The sequence below is a fragment of the Amblyomma maculatum genome, chromosome 1 (genome assembly GCF_055883805.1).
Source record: "Amblyomma maculatum isolate TAMU_Amacu chromosome 1, ASM5588380v1, whole genome shotgun sequence".
Taxonomy (NCBI): domain Eukaryota; kingdom Metazoa; phylum Arthropoda; class Arachnida; order Ixodida; family Ixodidae; genus Amblyomma; species Amblyomma maculatum.
In genome coordinates this window covers 353,464,445-353,484,039 of record NC_139344.1, presented here as the reverse complement: position 1 = coordinate 353,484,039, position 19,595 = coordinate 353,464,445, and the positions used below count along the sequence as shown (strand labels likewise).

Sequence of the window (19,595 nt, the reverse complement as noted above, 5' to 3'; positions counted from 1 at the left end):
TCATGTGCTCAGGGGCCTCTTGAACCACCTTCTTGAGGATCTCTTGACTCGATTTGTGCGGCGAGGTGTCATTGCCTTAAGTTGCCTATGGAACTGTAGAGAATCAAAAAGATGATAAAGACATCGTCATTGGCATGACAACCTCCTCTGTAGTTGAGACGCTGTCCTCGAATGAGAAAGAGCAGTTCTCGGCTGTACGTCTCTACTTCACTGCACCATGTGATTATATTCGCCACAAGTTCCCGCTGGAAGACGTCAGCCTGAAGATGGCTGAAGCTGCCCAAGTGCAGGCTCTAGAAACTGCTTCATTCAGCAGTGTACATCATTTCATTATGGCGTTTCCTGCTATTCTGCCCCAGCAGAGTGGGGAAACGAGAGGAGAAACAATTGATGCACTCGAAGTGGAGTTTGCCAACATACAAACTTACCAGATTCCAGCAGACATACTGAATGAGCCAAGGTGCGGCATGCAGTGGTCGCAATTGGGAAGCATTTGAGATGTCGACGGATCGCCAAGATTCCGCAGAATCTCAATGGTTATACTGGGCATACTCTCCATTCCCCACAGTAATGCTGAATCTGTTTCTGAGAAAACTCTATAAAGTCTGCTGATGGTGAAAGGACACCAGAGTGGCACCTGCTTTGAGCAAGCCTATACAGAGAAGTTTTTGAAGTAGGCGAACTCAGCAACTGCAAAAGTGTTGCAAAAAGAAATCGTGACACAATGGAGTTTTCGCTCATTACTCTACGGGACACGGATTTTGCTTGTGGGTGAGTGAGCAAGGGTGTCGCTAAAGGTAAATTCTTGAAAAGTAAAAAAAAAAATAAAGAGAGCACCCCCTCCCCCCCCCCCCCCCCCCCCCCCCCCCGGTCGCGGAGGTTTCACGAATTTTGAAATCTTCAGGTTGGCAGGTATGCATCGGTAGTTGTGACCAATCGTTACCGAGACGTCTCTGGCGTGGATGCGTAAAGGTGAGCGTCGAAAGAAACCGTTGAGCTCCCAAATCCACGGCAAATCGAGTCCCGGGTTTCGGCACAAAACTTTTTTGTCGTAATCGTTGTCGTCGTGTCGGCGTGTCTGCGTTGGGATAATTTGGTCACAGAATAAAACTCCGGTGAAACTTAACAAACTGATTTAATGGCTAAATGGAAGAAACGTTACAGAAGTTCAAACTGACAACCGTTTCGTTCAGCGTCTTGCAAGCTACTGTGTTTTCGAGGATGGTTGGCCGTATTTCTCTCCAGGCTTCTTTCCCTTGTTTCCTTTTGCTTTAGGGGGGCCCCCCGCTTGCGTGGGCCCTGGGAGCCTGGCAGTCGCCATGCTCGTTCGGTGGTGTCGGCAACAGAGGAATCTTCCTCGCCTCCTCGGTGCTGGCTCGCAGCCCCCTTGTAGGCTCGAATTTCAGGGCAGGCAGGCGTCCGCGTCTGGTTAAGCTACCAGCGCGTACACATGTCCAGGCCCGGCATGGACTTGGTTCAGCCCATCGCTGTTCCCACTGGGTTTCCAAGAACCTCCCCTGCTGACATGTGGTGCAGGCCCACTTAGTTTCGTGAATTATGGCCCCGGTTGTGTTTTCGATGGCGCCAGTGGAGCAGAATGCTTTGAGAGGCGACACGTCGCTGGTCGACTGGCCGGCAGTGCAAGCAGCAGTCATGCCAGAAACGCTACACAAGCCGCTGAAGAGCACCTCAGCGCGCACACATACATACATACATACACGCGCGCGCACAAACACACACACCCACGAGTGGCCGCTCGGCCGGCGATCAGGTGGACAAAACCGCCATCTCCTGACATGCCCTTCGATTCTGGCATTTTTCCATTTTTGTCCCCGACAATAACTCCTTACAGCATTCAAAGATACATTCAAGAAAAGTGAATTATGAACTACTTGCTATTGCAAACCTGGCAAGGCACTTCTGACGAAAAACGTAATACACACTGTTCGTTTTCAATGGCGTTAGGGAGAACATATTTAGAGCAACAAAAACATTATTTTTATTGTTCAAACTGCACTCACAGAGGCACTGGCTGGCGAGCGTCTCAAAGGATCGCCACACTGCTCTTGAGACGCTGAGTGTCTCTTCTCCTTGAAGGGAGCGCGCCTCCCGCGTGCCACCCACCGACCACACAACACAACACATACGTGCACAGCCGTACCCTTTGGGGAAGAATGGGCGATTTCAGTCGTATACGTCCCTCCCCCGGAGTCAGTGGGATGGCCCTGATGTTGTGCCATGAAGACTGCAGGAGCGGAGGCGGCACACGGAATATTTAACATCCTCCCCGCCGAGTGAGTGCTAGTTCATTAATTTCTGGCTTCCAACGGGTGCAAAAGTTGAATTGGGCTCCTTACTGTAGTGCCACCTGGCAAACGGATCATGCAGGATTGCATTCTTCCGTCTCACCCAGTTAGCATCTCGGTGATGCGACCAGTTTTCCAAGTCTGTCGAGGGTGCAAATTGTCATGAAGCAGCAGTAACTTGTAGCTTACTGGAGGTTGTAGGTGTGGAATGATGGTAAGACCTCAGCAAGCACAAGTATTCGGCTCGCCATTGTTTCACAGGTTTTCAGTCAGGCGCTGTCGGTATTTCCAACGACGAGTGAGCTTGCTGGTGTTGGCAGCTGTGGGATGTCCACTGCAAGTTGGTAAGGAGTTCAGGCGCCTACCAACTGTAAGCTGTGCCGGTGTTAATGGTTCCGGTTCCCCTGCATCAGAGGGAACCGCGGTTAGGGGTCGCGAGGTAATCACGGCTTCTATATCTGCCAAGATGGTGCAGAGTTTTTCGAAGTTCACGCAGTTGCATCCAAGCAGTTTCTGTAGTGCAATCTTTACGGATTGCACCATCCGCTTCCAAAAGCCTCCCCACCAAGCTGCCCTCTCCACGATGAATTTCCATTCAATCTCTTGATGAAGCAAATAGTCTTGAATTTCTTGATTGCGTGACACATTCCAGAATTTCTTCAGTTCCGCTGCAGCCTGATAAAAGGTATTTGCATTGTCAGAGTACACTATGCTGCAGATACCTTGTCACGTTATGAAGCGGCGAAATGCCAAGACTAAGCTACTCGTTGAGCGGTCGCTCACAATCTCTAGGTGTATTGCTCTGGTCACTGCGCAGGTCCAGTTCAGGAGCAAGATATAAGACTTTATCTTGCATTCTGGCATCGTCATAACGGGCCTCGTAAAGTCGAGGCCTGTAACTGAAAAGGGAACTAATTCCGACACCCTGTCGCATGGCAGTGGTGCTACAGGCTCTGTTGCGCTCTTGGGGCTCATTTTTCTGCATATTGGCGTGTTCCCCTCTTGAGGCCTGCCGTGCTGGCCCGCTTGCATGCGCCACTCGTTTGCACGTTTGTATCAACCGCGGCGGGTTCAGAAACACTTCGTATCATCCCGGATCTTGAAATATTCTATACAATGTAACGTTCAAAGCATTGTTAAAATTCATATCATCCATTCTTAAAATTCGTGTCATCCCGAAATTCGTATCAGCCGTAATCATATCATCGAGATTCTACTGTAGCGGCAGCACAAATGGAAATAATGTTTTTCGTTTGAAATATTGTACAGAAATTATTTAATCTGCTTCGAAATGCTACACAGTGATTAGGAATGTCTTTTATGCTCACCGATGTACCTTAACTGCAGTATTTCTGTATCACTGATCGTAATTGGTATAACAATGTCTAAACAAAACTGCGTACAAAGAAAAATGTGCTGAGTACTCTCGAAGCATGTACATTTCACCAAGTGCACACTTTTCGAATGCCCAGCACGCCCTCTCCTGTGCTTCACTGAACACACTAAAGTACTGCTATGTAGACTTTTGGGTGGTTTCTCTAGTATCAGTGCCAAGAAGCCTCGTGAATATGCACTGTGAAGGACAAAGTTTCCCACACAGAAAAAGTTATCAGATCTGGGGATGGCTTTTAAGGGCCTGTGGCATGCTATGTAAAGAAAGCTGAAAGAGTATTAGGTCTCAGTCTCTCGGATCTCTTCTGGTGGTCTATAGGGTGTTTCTTAGTAGCTTACTGTGTCTTCAAACCACAAAGTAGGCTCTCATCAGTCTCCCTGTTGGTTTTTATAATTTTGGGTTTTTTTCTGTTCTTTGAGCTCACTAATATTAAAGACATTCTCTTGCAAGCTACATATATTTTTCCAATGGCCACCAACTTCTATTCAGTCGCACTCTTATTCTGGTATTGTGCAAAGCTTTGTTGTTGGCTTTTCTGCAGTGCCTTGCAAGTCTGAAGCAGCTTTTGCTACCAAATGCGGTAGGGCCACGGCCCTGCTGCCTCAGACCTTGCGAACCTGCAGGGCTGAGCTTAGGTGGGAGGCAATGTAGAATGATAAAGGAACCTGTCAGAGCTAGTATGAGGAAGAACCAGCTTCAACAGTGCTGATGTTCGAACTGATACGTTTTATTTGCGCTGCTGCGCCTGATTCCATCTTTTTCCTTGTCTGGCGCTGTGCCATGGCTCGCGACCGAGCATAGCGCAACGGGCGCTACAATCTCTTAATGCATGTTAAAGCGCATGGAGTAATGCTTTTGGTTATGAATTATAGCTTTTTGTGACAGGCAGAAAAAGCATGCACTTCTATGTTGTTGGTGATGGTGATGTAGAATAATAGTTTGTAAAAATGATTACTTAACCTTATTCGTTCTCGCTGCAGTCTATTGGTGGACTCAGCTCTGCTTTTGGGATGGGCACACCCGTCATCCATCCCATCTGCCGTGTTTTCGCTTCGGTCTATAGGTAGATTCTGCTCTGTGCTTGTAAGAAGAGCACACCTGTCATCTATTATATTTGCTGTGTTTTCACTGCAGTCCATGGGTAGACAGCTCTGGGCTTGTGGAGAGGCACACCTGTCATCCATCACATCTGCCATGTTCTCGCTGCAGTTTATGGGTGGACTCAGCTCTGCTTGTGGGAAGGGCACACCCTTCATCCATCACATCTGTCGTGTTTTCGCTGCGGTGTATAGGTAGACTCAGCTTAGTACTTGTGAGAAGAGCACTGCTGGCATCTATTACATTTGCTGTGTTTTCGCTGCGGTCCATGGGTAGACTCAGCTCTATGCCTGTTTGGAAGGGCACACCCATCATCCATCACATCTGCCGTGTTTTCGCTGTGGTCCATGGGTAGACTCAGCTCTATGCTTGTGGGAAAGGCACACCCGTCATCAATCACATCTGCCGTATTATCGCCGCGGTTCATGAGTAGTCTCGGCTCTGTGCTTGTGGGAAGGACATGCCCGTCATCCATCACATCTGCCATGCTTTGGCTATGATCCATATGTAGACCCGGCTTTGTCTGAAAAGCAAAGAACATGAAGCAGGCGTTGAGAATGAAATCTGTGACCACTGCATCATGCACACGAAAACTTTTAGAGCAGCAATTGTGGTCCAGTATGGGGACGCTTTCAATTGCAAATTACTATTAGAAGTTATACAACAGACTAGACATTTCTTAGCCAATGGAGGTTATTCAAATCTCTCTTAAACTGTCTTACTACATTGAGTAAAATGGTAAGAGCTAGTGTTGTAAAATAATGTGACCTAATGGTGCTGAATGCCGTTTTGTGATACACTAACTAGCACAGTCTCCTTCGCGAGAGCTCGTATTACTTTCACCCGAGTCAGAAGTGTTGCTGCTTGTGGGAAAGGTACGCTTGTCGTCCATCATTTCTGTTGTGCTTTTGCTGTGGTCTATGAGTAGACTTGGCTCTGTCCGAAAAGCAAAGAACATGTAGGGCGCAGCTGCTCTTTCCATAAGGGTCATACGAGAGTGAGTACGTGGAGACATCCCATTGTAGCATGGTTTCACATTGCTGTCTTGGATTTACTTGAAACTGCCTTGGCGAGAACAGTCGGGTTGGGGTGGGGTGGTGTGACACAACAATGACGCCTTGTAGCCATGTCTCAAAACCCACATGGGAGTTTATGGCACTATTTCCATAACCTCCTCTTCAAACATTGTAACAACCTTTTCAGGAGCCTGGTCTGGAAGGGACCAATGCTTGGCAGTAGACATCATGGTTTGTTTACCATGGCTGCTGGCTCCAAAAGCCGGGATCATGGTGCAGTGGTCGCTGCCAATACTATTACTGCCATCTGTGTCAGTGGCCACGTAAACCAGGTGCTTGAACTGGACTGGAGAGACGAGCAAATAGTCAAGTAAAACAAGCTTTTGGACTAGTTGCAGTGAAGAAACATGATCATATAAAGGAGAAAACATGCAACACATGGACGAGGTAGTAGTGTTGGAAGGCTTATCGTCCACTACTCGGATTGCTCTACTTCTTCACTTATCTGTTGTCTTCATCGTTTCCGGCATACGCTTGTGGTCCAGTAATGCTGGCTGCCCGCACAAGTCATTCTTGGCAAAGTTCTTGGCAAAGTTGGAATGGAAGCTCCTCGACAGTGTTCTGGTCCCACATTTCTATCTGCCTACGTAAGTCATCTCCGGTACAGTTTTGGTTTGGTAAGGCTGTCTGTCCATCCGAGTTCCCCACCGCACAGTCCAACGATGGCCCTTGGTCATAGGAAGCGTCGTCAGCACAAATCTGCTCCTGCCTACTCCATCAGCAGTCTATCCATTTGGTCGGTGGACTTATCTAATGTCTGTGCGAGTATGAAAGTCATCCATTACCACACTAGGCAGGTTCAGGAGTGCGATGTCTTTTTGTAGACTGTCTAGGATTTGTGAATGCTTCACTGGTAAGTATTGTGTGGGCGTGGCAGCCACGTATGTCACGCTGCAGCAAGTTGGGGCATGCCGCGACGGCGGCCTTCAGAGAGAGAGAGGCACGGCAATTTCGGGGCGACGGCGACCAAAGTAGAGATCGACGGGCGTTGTGTACCTTGAAGGGGACAACATTGGCCAGGAGTCTCCACCTGACCAGGAGAGTGCAGATTGGGACAAGCTGAGGATAGGTGCAGTCAACAACCTTTCCAACGACGCAGAGAGGGCTCCAGGAACAGTGCGGAGTTGCAGTGGCTCCACAGGCTCCCTAGCAGACAGCACAAAGTCCGAAGGGCCACATAATGGACTTTTGCCGTGCGAGGTGGACTTATTGTTGTCCGATGGCGGAATAGAGCACTGGCCCATCGGCGCAACTATTTGGGACCTATGACCCCTTTCCCAAGCCGAGCACCAGACCGGGGGAAAGCATGTACCCATTAAAAACCGGTGGGTACCCGGTGGCACCGGGAATCGAACCTGGTACCTCCTGAGGCAGATGCTCTACCACAAGGCCACGCTTCGGTACAGCAGTCGCAAACCGACATTGAGAGCTTTTTTTTTCTTTTTTCCAGAGCGCAGCATCTTAAATAGACTTAGTGCCACTAATACAGTGCCCCGAGGCGAGTAAACGTTGATCTCGAAAGCGAAACCACGATATAACATCATCCCCTTCTTTATTGAAAATAATTGTGGAGGAAGCAGCCTTATACATTTGTTAATGGAATATATTATACTATAGTAACTTTTTTAAAGAAGTTCGGGGAAGCAACATATTATGCATCGATTGATTATATACATTCCTTTGACATTGTAATTACCAACTCTCCCTCCTTGTGAGAAAAAAAAAGCACAAAATAGGGCATTTCGTAAAACAAAAAATGAACAAGTGGCAATGCAGTGAACTGCCAGCCCGCAACATATTTGAACACCTGTCTAGGTGTGGCAGATGGAAATACAGGTAATATGAACGCATGACACATTATCATGGAACAAGATCCTTTAGGAGGTGTGGTTTCTGGTGCCGCCTTTTTCACTGCTGAGTCAATTGCAGTACATGAAGGTGCGTACCTTCTGCAGGTACACCAGCAATGTCTGCGAAGTTGCTTTTGAACTTTGCTGCTCAGCTAAGCACTTACCAGGCAACAGTATGAGTGGAGATAACGGAAGGTTGGGGAATCAACATGTGGGCTTCCCAGCTCACTGAAGAGCCCCTCAGACTTTGAAGATAAAGAGCAACATTCGAAAGAGTCTGGAGCTTGATGAAGAACTGCATGGGAGCAGGAAGGTTCTGAGTCATGAATGTTAGGTGTTTCAGCAAAAGCTTGGGGACTGGGCACATCTGTCATTCGTGAATGTGCCCGTGTTGTTGAACCATTGGGTTTTATTACACATCTATACTGCGACAGAACTTCTTGGCTGGGCACCACAGCCGGATGTAAAACTGGTGCCTGAATTATCAGTTCCTATGAAGCGCTCAGAAGTCGGTGCGGTAAGCATAGCATTTTGACTGGGCACATCAGTTGGAATTTGAATGCATAACTGATCATCTCACCTTCAGGCTGAAAATGATTGCACTGTGGGAATGGAGATAGCTACTAAGTTAGGAATCTCATATGAAAACGACGTAGAGCTCTGCTGTAACATAGGAGCATTGTCAGAGGAGTGTGTGTGTTCTGGTTACCATTATTGTTGCTCTCTGCATGCACAAGGACTAATTTGAAAGCATTCCAAACATTTCCAACATTCGGTTTAAATGCATTATTGTAAAAGGACTACTGTACTTAGGACGTTTCCCTGGAATGCGTGCCCTTACTCCACTCTCAATCTGTATACATGGAGGCTTTGCTCTCCTCTTTACATCCACGTGTTGTTTTACGTACTGCTGTCTATGGAACACCCTAGTTTTTACAATAGGACTGCAAGAAAAGTTTGAAGGAGATAGTTGAAGATCAGTTATGTCAATAAAGAGTAGTTATGCCGATGGAGGAGCAAGTTTGTTGACTATGTAAAAGCCCTGCTGGAGATAACCCTGTAGTCGCTTGTGCTGTCATTGTGTACAGGGTGGTACACTTCTAGCTATAACACGGTCACTGCTTTTAAAGCAACATTGTATCTGACGCAGGCAGATATCGATGCAAAGCGATGCAAGCACACAGAGACACGGATGTGCTGCTTCATATGGCGAGCCACTTTAGATTACTGTGTGGCCGGGTCGGATGCAATGACACCTTGAAAGCAGTGACCGTGTTCTAGCTAGAAGTGGACGAGGCTGTACATACATAAGTATTCTGTTATGGCTTTCTTCAATGGTTGTTGCTCGAGTTGTGCCAGCTGAATTTGCTAGCATCTTATTGAACCGCCCTACCTGCCCATTAGCTTGTGGATAATAGTTAGATGAACAGTTCAGTTCAGGCGTTCAGTCGTGTCCGACTCTTCGTGACCCTATGGACCATGTCACGCCACGCTTTCCGGTCTCTAACTATCTTCTTAACATCACATAGCTTCATCTGCAATGCCTCGAGAATGCCATCTAACCATCGCGTTCGCTGGCTACCCCTCCTCCGGCGAACCTCAACCTTTCCCAACATCAAATCTTTCTCCAGCGACTCCTCTCTTCTCATCAGATGACCAAAGTAGCTGAGCTTTAACTTTAGAATTTGACCCTCCAATGAGCAGTCAGGGTTTATGGTCGACAATATCGACTGATTTGATCTTCTGGCAGTCCATGGAACTCTTAAGAGTCTTCGCCAGCACCACAATTCAAACGCGTCAATTCTTCAGCGGTCAGCCTTTTTCACAGTCCAACTCTCGCATCCATACATCACAACTGGAAAGACCATAGCACGGGTTATACGGATCTTGGTTGGTAGACTAATGTCTCTGCTCTTTACTAGACGGTCAAGGCTAACCATTGCTCTCTTTCCCAGAAGCAGGCGTCTCCTAATTTCATGGCTGCAGTCTCCTTCCGAGGTAATCTTGGCGCCCAAGAACAGAAAATCTGTCACAGCTTCCACTTCTTGTCCATTGATGCTCCAGGACTTGATAGGGCAAGAACTCATGATCTTCGTCTTTTTAATGTTCAGTTTAAGCCCAAACTTCTCACTCTCTTCTTGTACGCACATCAGAAGTCTCTTGAGTTCCACTTCACTTTCTGCCATTAAAGTGGTATCATCCGCATATCTAAGGTTGTTGATACGTTTTCCAGCAATCTTCACTCCAGCTGAAGACTCGTCCAGACCGGCCTTCCTCATGATGCACTCTGCATATAGGTTAAATAGGCAGGGCGACAGTATGCAGCCTTGCCTCACCCCTTTCTCAATCGGAAACCAATCAGTAAGGCCATGCCCAGTTCTGACTGTGGCCTCTTGCCCTTCATAAAGGTTCCTGAGGAGACAGATGAGGTGAATTGGAACTCCCATCTCTTGGAGAGCTTGCCACAATCTGCTGTGATCTACGCAGTCAAACGCTTTCGCATAATCAATAAAGCAGAAGTAAATGGGCTTCTGGAACTCTCTTGCTTTTTCCATGATCCAGCGAAGGTTGGCAATTTGGTCTCTAGTTCCTCTGCCCTTGCGAAACCCAGCTTGCACGTCCGGAAGCTCCCGATCCACATACTGCTGCAGCCTACCTTGCAGGATTTTTAACATCACCTTGCTAGCATGCGAAATAAGCGCGATCGTGCGGTAGTTGGAACAATCTTTGGCACTGCCTTTCTTTGGAATGGGGATGTAAACTGACCTCCTCCAATCCTGTGGCCACTGCAGGGTTGTCCAAATCTTTTGACATAATGTATGCAGTGTGTTAACAGCGTCGTGGTTGAGGTTTTGAAGCAACTCAGCTGGAATACCATCAATTCCGCTAGCCTTGTTCTTAGCAAGGCTGGCTAAGGCCCATTCAACTTCATTCTTCAGGATGCCCGGCCCGAGATCAGTAATCACAACCGTCCTATGTTGGGTTTGCACATCCGGGTCCTTCTTGTACAGTTCTTCTGTGTATTCCTGCCACCTCTTCTTTATCTCTGAGGCTTCAGTGAGGTCCTTGCCTTGTCTGTCCTTTATCACGCCCAGCTTAGCACAGAAGCTTCCTTTGATATCTTTGATTGTCTCATACAGAGCTCTTGTGTTCCTTAATTGGCTGTTGTCCTCAACTGCTTGACACTGTATGTTCAGGAAGGCATTTTTATCTCTCCTTGCTATTTTCTGAAAATCCGCATTGAGAACCTTGTATCTTTCTCTTTCCCCCATACCTTTTGCCATCCTCCTTCCCTCAGCTATTTGCAAAGCCTCTTCAGATAACCAGTTTGCTTTTTTGCATTTCTTTTGCTTTGGAACTACCTTAGTAGCAACTTCTTGTATTATATCACGAACATCAGTCCACATCTCTTCGGGCTCTTTGTCTTCTAGGTCTAATTCTTGAAATCGATTCCTCACTTCCACAGCATATTCTAATGGAATCTGATCCATATCATACCTGAAAGGCCTTCTAGTTTTCTGCGTTTTCCTCAACCGAAGCTTAATTTTGGCAACAAGAAGCTGATGATCGGTGCCACAATCGGCCCCAGGTCTTGTTTTTACTGCTTGTATAGCGCTTCTCCATCTCTGCCGGCAAATAATATAATCGATCTGATTCCTGTACAGACCGTCCGGTGAAATCCATGTGTACAGGCGCCTCTTGTGCTGTTGAAAATGAGTATTCGCTGTGGTCAGGTTGTTTTCTTGACAGAACTCTACTAGCCTCTGCCCAGCTTCATTTGGCTCACCAAGACCGAACTTGCCTGTAATTCCGGATATTTCTTCACTCCCGACCTTAGCATTCCAGTCTCCTATGAGAAAAACGACGTCTGATGATGGGGTGCGGTCTAAAAGGCATTGTAGGTCCACATAACATCTCTCAACGTCAGCTTCTTCAGCAGCAGTGGTCGGTGCATAGACTTGGATAACTGTTATGTTGAAAGGGTGACCTTGGATCCGAAGTGAAATCATTCGGTCGTTTTTGGGGTTGTACCCTAGCACTGCTTTGCCCATTCTTCTGTTTACTATGAGAGCGACCCCATTCCTTCTCTTGGATTCGTGCCCACAATAAAAGACATAATGGTCGCCGGAGTTAAATTCTCCCATTCCGGTCCACTTGAGCTCGCTGATACCCAAGATATCAATGTTCAATCTGTCCATTTCTCGCTTGACGATATCCAGTTTACCTTGCGTCATAGATCTTACATTCCATGTTGCTATGTGATATATCTCCTTGCAACATCGGACTTTCCGGTCGCTTCCCGACACATCCACAACTGAGCGTCCTTTTGGCTTTAGCCCAGCCGCTTCATTCGTCCTGGAGCTACTAGGAATCGCCCTTTGTTCATCCCCAGTAACATGTAGGACGCCTTCCAACCTGGGGGGCTCATCTTCCGGCGCCATATCGATAATGGTATTGTGACTGGCCATAGGGTTTTCTTGGCAGGAAATATTGGAGTGGGTTGCCATTACCTTCTCCAGTGAATCACATTTTGTCAGAACTCTCTGCCGTGACCTGTCTATCTTGGGTGGCCCTACACAGCAGAGCTCACGACTTCATCGAGTTTCGCAAGCCCCTCCGCCACGACAAGGCAGTGATCCATGAAGGGGAGTTAGATGAACACAGGTGTTTAATTCCTTGTTCTGCAAGGAAGATCTCAAACTGCTGAGATTTAAACTGTGGACCATTGTCCATTTGATGGATTGGGGGAAACCCTCTCAGCTGAAAACTGGAGAGAAAAGTTGCAATAGCATCAGAAGTCAGATCGCGAGCATAACAAACATCAGGCCACTTGGAATAATAATCAACTAATGTAATTGCAAATCTGTAGTCAAGTGGAGCATGAGGCAAAGGACAATGTCCATACCTACCTTCTCCCAGGAGATTAGGAAAAGGAACCAGTTGGAGCAGAGCAAAGACAGGTTTAGCCGGTTTGTCGACGGCTCGAGAACAATTCCGGATTGAATTTTCTATCTGTTTGTCTAAACAAGGCCACCAGTACCTTTTTCTAAGGTGCTGTTCAGTTCGAACTATCCCTGGATGATTTTCATAAGCAAGCTGTACAAGCTTGTTTTTTAAGGATTCTGTGATGGTAACGTCTTCATCACGACACCAGTAAGAGAGTTCATCCTTAACTACAAAATAAAGTACTAATTCAGTAAGCAAAGTCCTCTTTATGGGCCACTCATCAGCAGTGAACTTGATGACCTACTGCAAAGGAGTGCCCTGTGAGGTAGCTGCTTGTAAGTCGGCTTTACTGATGCATGGAGTGACTAGGGAGACGATTTCCTCCTCCAGCTGTTCAGCTGCAGGACCCTGAAGAATAACTTGTACAAGGCATCTGCTACGACATTGTTTGACCTTTTGCAGTATTGTACAGTGACATTGTTAAATGAGTCGAGCATACCATCTTGAAATGGGTAGCGGGCATCACCCCACTGAACCAGCTGACAGCAATGTAGTTAATGCTTGATAGTCAGTGCACAGAGTGAAATGCCGGCCCCCACAGGTACACATGCCACTTCTAACAAGCAAATAAACATGCAAGCGCCTAGCGTTAACCAGCAGAATGCCTGCGCTCGGCAGGGGACAATGCTCTCGAAGCAAAAGCGACAATAAACAGCTGATCTTCTTTCTTTTGCTGAAATACTGCCCCAAGTCGGACATTTGAGGCTTCGGTAGTAATTATGATAGGAAGGCTTTCATCAGATATGTGAATTACCAGTTTATCTGCAAGGAGTCTTTTTATGTTATCGAAACTAGCCTGGGCTGCCTTAGACTATTTAAAGGTCCGGCCTTGCTAGAACATACGGCGCAGTGTTCAACATCGCCATAATGTGGTACAAACTTTGCGTAATACATAGCTTGCTAGACCAAGAAATGGCTGCAGTGTCTTACTATTGGTGGGAGGAGGAGCATTGTGAATGGCATATACCTTTGGAGATAACCTTTGGGCACTGATACAATCACCAAGAAAATGCACTTCGTTCACAGAGAAGACACGTTTCTGGTTCAGTTTAATACCGCTAGCATCAATCTGGCTTAGGGCAGTTTTCAAGTTTGCATCATGCTCCAGATGGTCTTTAGGAGTGCGCGAAACTCCCGGAATAGCTGCAACACAGGAGAGTTGATCAGCCAACTCATTGCCTGGCACTCTATTGTGATCTGTGTTCGTTATTCAATGACGTTAGGGAGAACTTAAAAAAAAAAAAACATTACTTAATTGTCCTAACTGCACTCACAGAGACACTGGCCAGGGAGCGTCTCAAATGGACACTGCACAAATGAACACTGCACTGCTCCGGAGACGCTGAGTGTCTATCTTTCCCTAGAAGGGAGCGCACCTCCCGCGCGCCATCCGCCAACCTCACAACACAACACGCACACACAGCCGTACCCCGCGGGGAAGAATGGGCAATTCCAGTCCGTATACGTCCTTCCCCCGGAGTCACTGGGATGGCCCAGATATCGTGCCGTGAAGACTGCAGTAGCGGAGGCGGCACATGGAATATTCAACAATCTGGAACCCAATCTAGAGCATAGGCCGTGCCCTGGTAGGAGTTGATGGGGGATGTGAGGGGGAAGCACATGACCAAGGAAGGCACGAAGTGCTTCTTGGCGGTCAGTATGATGTGTTGGCCAGGACTGGTGGGGCAGAGTATGGCTGAGGCTAAAGCCTGGATCTCCAGAGATAAGGAGGTGGGAACTTGTGAGAAGTGGGTGATAATAGGCAGTTGTCTTGGGGCTATAACAGTCACCATGCCTTGCTGAGTCTCGGCATGGTATGAACTGTCTGTATAGGTAATCTTCGTCGGGTTGGGGTAGCGGTAGCAAAGGGTGCAGATGCGAGCTTTCTTGCGGCCAGTATGGTTTACTGGGTGCATGTTGTGGGGTAAGAGTGGTATGTGTATACGAGGCAAAGCTCTCCAAGGAGGTGGTTTTGGTGGAATCGGGGGGAGGTTGTTAATGTTGCAGTGAAGGAGCTCAGAATCTGTCTACCATGATGTGTCACTTGATGGCATGATTGTTGTGCTGGGAGGTGACGACTGCAACTGCTGGCCCTTTCTGCAGCAAGGTGATACGGACGAAGTGTGGTAGGCACGGCCAGGATAGCGGCTTGTGGAGTTGTTGCTGGATTTGTCACTCAAGGGAGCAAAACGGTTGGTAGTGCGGATGGCGGTGCGGTAGAGGTCCAATGAGTTGGGAGGACGATCTGGTGCATTGGAGGAGTCTTGGACTTGGGTGCTGCCATGGCGTTGTATATAGGTGTTCATTCTTGCCTCAGTGGCTACTTTCCTTTGGGGACAGCTGAGGCCTGTGGGAAGGTGGTAGTCTCTGCAGTGGTGGCAGTGTGGTTCACAAAGGCTTTGGTTCTGGCCTTCACCCACTGCCTGGCTGCAGATAGCGCTATTTGGTGGTAGGTAATATTAGAGCAAACGTCCCACCGATGTCTTATTTGGTAGCAATGCATGTAGAGCTGGCTTTTTGGTTGAAAGGGGTAGCATCGGTACAGGCATCTGTTGACCAGTATATGGTGTGAAAGGACTTTACCTTGAAAGGTGATCTTGACACTGTCAGTGCGACCGATCTGGTGGGCATTAAGGATGATGCGTCTATCCACTTGCAGCATTGCTTGCAGTTGAGGCAATTATTAGATGATCTGATGGATTATGCCGTGGCAAGTGTAGCCGGAGGCAGCATTAGTGTTGATGTGGATAGCGCTGTTGTCCGGTAACTTGACCTCGTTAAGCTGAAACAGCTTGCTTTTGGCAGAACACCATACACATTTGGAACTATTATATTCTGCGTTGATCGCAACTTGAAGCGGTGGCGTTATGGTAGAGCATCCGCCTCGCATTCGGGAGGTACGGGGTTCGATCCCCAGTACCGCCGGGTACCCACCGGTTTCCAATGGGTACAAGATTTCCCCCGGCCTGGTGCTCGGCTCTTCTTGGGTGAAATGCTGGGGAAAGGGGCCATGAACCAAAATGTTGGTTCAAGAAAAAAAAAAAAGGGCCACATAATGGGCTTTTGCCACGCGAGGCGGACTTATTGTTGTCCGATGGCGAAACAAATCACTGCCACATCGGCGCAACTATTTGGGAGACGGTGGCCTTGTGGTAGAGCATCCGCCTCGCGTTCGGGAGGTACGGGGTTCGATCCCCAGTACCCCCCGGGGTTCGATCCCAAATAGTTGCGCCGATGTGGCAGTGATTCGTTCTGCCATCGAACAACAGTAAGTCCGCCTCGCGCGGCAAAAGCCCATTCTGTGGCCCTTTTTTTTTTTTTTTCTTGAACCAACATTTTGGTTCATGGCCCCTTTTCCCAAGCATTTCACCCCAGAATAGCCGAGCACCAGGCCGGGGGATCGAACCCCGTACCTCCCGAATGCGAGGCGGATGCTCTACCACAAGGCCACCGCCGGGGTGGCACAGTGGTTACGACGTACGACTACTGTTCCCAAGGATGTGGGAGCGAATCCTGGCCTGGGCGGCCGCTTTTCGTTGGAGGCGAAAAGCAAGGCGCAGCTGGTTTTTAATGAGGCAAAGCTCAAGAGAGATGAAGATGCACAGCCATGTGCCCAGATATGGTTCAGTTACATGGTGGCGTCAAAGGACAGTGGTGGGGCAATATCACTGATATTTCATCTCACAACCAATATCTTTTGCCACGAACTTGCACTAAGACTCGAATCTAGGCCTTACTTGATTGTAGGCCGACCTCAGAAATTCAGAAGGTCAGAAAAGCTTACTCGAATGTAAGTCGAGAGAGGAAAGCCATTGACTGGGACTAGAAAATACATTTTATTGTGCTTGTGGTTCTCATCATAGCATGTCCACTGCCTACTCATCGTCATCTTTGTCGCTGGCTTGTTCCCACAGCACACTCTCCTTGCTGCCGTCCAGAGCATTCGAGATGCTGCACTTTTGAAAGGCGCCCACAATCACTGACTGGAATTCCATCCCATGTCACGGCAACCCATTTCGCCGCTTGGCTATGCAAAGCACTCTCGGTGCACTCAGTCGGTGTGAGCTGGTGATCTTGCAGCATCAGCCAGTCATAATGCTTTATCCCTAAATGGCTTGTTGATGGCAATTTCGAGGGGTTGTATCTGGCTCATCTTATCTCAGGGTATTACTGCAATGTCTGTACCGCCATTCAAGAGCAGGGATTTTACGGCATCTGGCATGTGGCCGCAGTAAGAGTCAAGAACCAGGGGTGACTCCTTTAAAACAGGGCCCCGGGGTGGCATTGCGAAACGGTCTTCACCCAGTCTCCAACAAGGGCACTACTCATTCATCCATTCTCATGAGTGCACATGACGACGTTTTTAGAGAAAACCTCTCTGGCTAGAAGTGTCGTCCACTTAAATATGATGCAGGGCGGCAGTTTTTGGCCGTGCAACATAACATTATGGTACAGTGTTGCTTCTCATACCCAGCAGTTCTTACTTTCACCTGTTTTGTGCCTTTCTCATTGAGTGAATGCGCTACAGGCATATCAGAACACACTGGGGTCTGATCGGCGTTACCGATTTCGCTTAGTTTGTAGTCCTTATCTAGCTGCTGTTTGATAACGAAGCGCTGGAATCCGACCAACTTCTTCTCAAGGTCAAGAGGTTTTTGTCACATGGATGTCCACCGTCACGGGCTGAAACCAAGATACTTCATGAAATGAGTTACCCAGCCCTTGCTGGCCGTAAATTGGGTTCCATGCGATGCTTATAACATTTGTGATCTCCGTAGCGTTTCCCTGTATTATCTTTATCATTATGGGCCACAGCAGAATTAGATGAAATATTTGCATGATCCACATCAAGCTGCTAATAATTCGGTATATCTGTTGCCTAGACTAGTAAGACTTATTACTGAAGGTCTGGTGGCCCTGTGGGAAGGCTGTAATTTTTAAAAAATGCTTCCATATACAGGTGTTCGTTTGGTGTACATTGTTTGCTTACTGTATGCTGGCTCCTCTTTAATTGGACAGACAGTGAAGTGTCCCTTCCTTGCTTTGGACACCCTAATCCTCCATCGTTGCTCTCAGTCTGCTGTCTCTGCTTACGCTCGCAGGGCATTTTCATTGAAATGCTTCACAGCCAGCCATGTCCTATGTCAAGAGAAATTATATTGATCTGCTTGCATGCCATATGTGAAAACATATGTACCTTGCTTGCATGCCTTCCTCAGGGAAGGCATTTGCCTCGGGAGAGAACTGGATTAGCAGGCAGTGGAAACACTCCAATGAAAAGGTCTGCACGTCGGGAGATTTTTGACGGATGTCGCACAAGAACAAACGATTGGTCACAATTTTCTTGAGATGCTGGAAGGCCTTGTGATCTGAAAGAAATCGCATTTGGAAGTCCAGTTTTGATCCTATTACTAGGGATTAAAATTCAATATGGAGTAATTAAAGTAACAGCATCCGACACCAACACTTACTTTATGTCAACCACTGGCGTTTTCCAAGAGGGGCATGCAGACATTTTTCATAGGGTCCCTTGTGGCCATTGTGCTTGTTGCAAACATGGTTCAGCAAGCCCTTCCACATGCAGACCACGAGGTCTCCATTCCTTCGGCCCATAGCGGCCACCCAGTAAAGGTGATCAATTATGCTTTCAATCCATTTCTCTATTGTAGGTGCTTGTGGCTGCACACCTGATGTTTTTTCTTGAGGCCAAGAACAAAACGAGAAATCTTTATGCGTGCAAAGCATACCCTTGAGTCTCTTGTAGTAACAACACAGTACCATAATTGCTTACCTTTGGCATTGTGCCATACCTCAAACCAATGTTTGATGCCTAGTTTTTCGACTTGACAGAAGCGCCTGACATTAGGATGCCTGTCTGAAAATAGACAGCAAGAACAGGCAAGACACTTTCATTACTGAGAAAAAATATTTGTTTGCAGAAGCAGTGGAGCATCGTGACATACCTCAACGCACTGGCGTTGTGAAAGCTTTTGGACAAATAGCCCGTCAGCTCAAAGGCCAAATAAACGCTACTATATCGGAGGCTCTGATGACAATGGAGTCTACAGAGCAGCGCCAAGCTTTTAATTACTGTATCGCTATCTTTACGTGAGGCTTTATAAACTGCTCCGAGTATCTTGAGCACTCCAGGCTGTCCTTACCACGCACATGTTGCTGCTGCTGCTTGCCAGTAGGCACTTAGCATACTTGAACATTGTAGCTAGTGAAAATTCTTTTGTGTTTTGCTTACGCCTGCTGCATGCGGAATGGCGGCCCGCTTGAACTCTTTCTTTGGTACTGTGGGGAGGGTCGCTAATAGTTGCGCCAAGTAGAATGCCTTGGCAGATTATCTCAAAAGCATATCGCACTGTTGTGCAGGACTCGGCTGCAATCACTGCCAGAGAATCAACATTATCATTGCACCTATTCCTAGAGTCCTTCCACAACCAATGAACTCTGCACATACCGGACACATCGGCCCATGCCACTAGCTTAAACATGCTTATCGCGGCGGTCATCACGTGTATAAACATGGCCGAACTGGTTTACATTTCTATATCTGTCTTTTCCTTCAGCCGATGTTTGTTTCAATATCATGCCTTTTCCTCGCAAGAAAAGCTTTTTTTCAACCTTGGACTACTTAAGAGATTGCCTTTTATGTTATAGTGAAGTACAGAAGCCTGGAATTACCGGTAGTCAAAGTGCATACCGTGACTCCTGCATCCTTAAGGCCCTCTAGGCTTTTCCTCAGTCCCTCTTTTTCCATTGCTACCATGTTAGGCACTGCATCTGACTGTGAAAGGAACAAAAAATTACAATATGAAATGACTTATGGAGCCACCTTTTCCTTTCATTCGTTATTAGC

The 19,595-nt window shown here is 47.4% G+C and overlaps 2 long non-coding RNA genes across 3 annotated transcripts in view; one reads left to right on the top strand and one right to left on the bottom strand.

Moving 5' to 3' along the window:
• The window catches only part of LOC146207807 (uncharacterized), a 42,398-nt gene that overhangs the window by 10,791 nt on the left and 12,012 nt on the right, over positions 1–19,595 (top strand). The window lies entirely within an intron of this gene.
• LOC146207809 (uncharacterized) lies at positions 1,961–18,606 on the bottom strand. Of its 2 annotated transcripts, XR_014704264.1 has the most exons (4): positions 18,522–18,606; positions 18,202–18,429; positions 17,928–18,099; positions 1,961–5,320 (listed from the first exon to the last, which is right to left on the bottom strand). It is a non-coding gene; the product is annotated as an uncharacterized LOC146207809 (long non-coding RNA). The 2 variants fall into 2 exon arrangements; XR_014704262.1 differs by lacking the exon at positions 1,961–5,320 and having other exon boundaries at positions 16,554–18,099.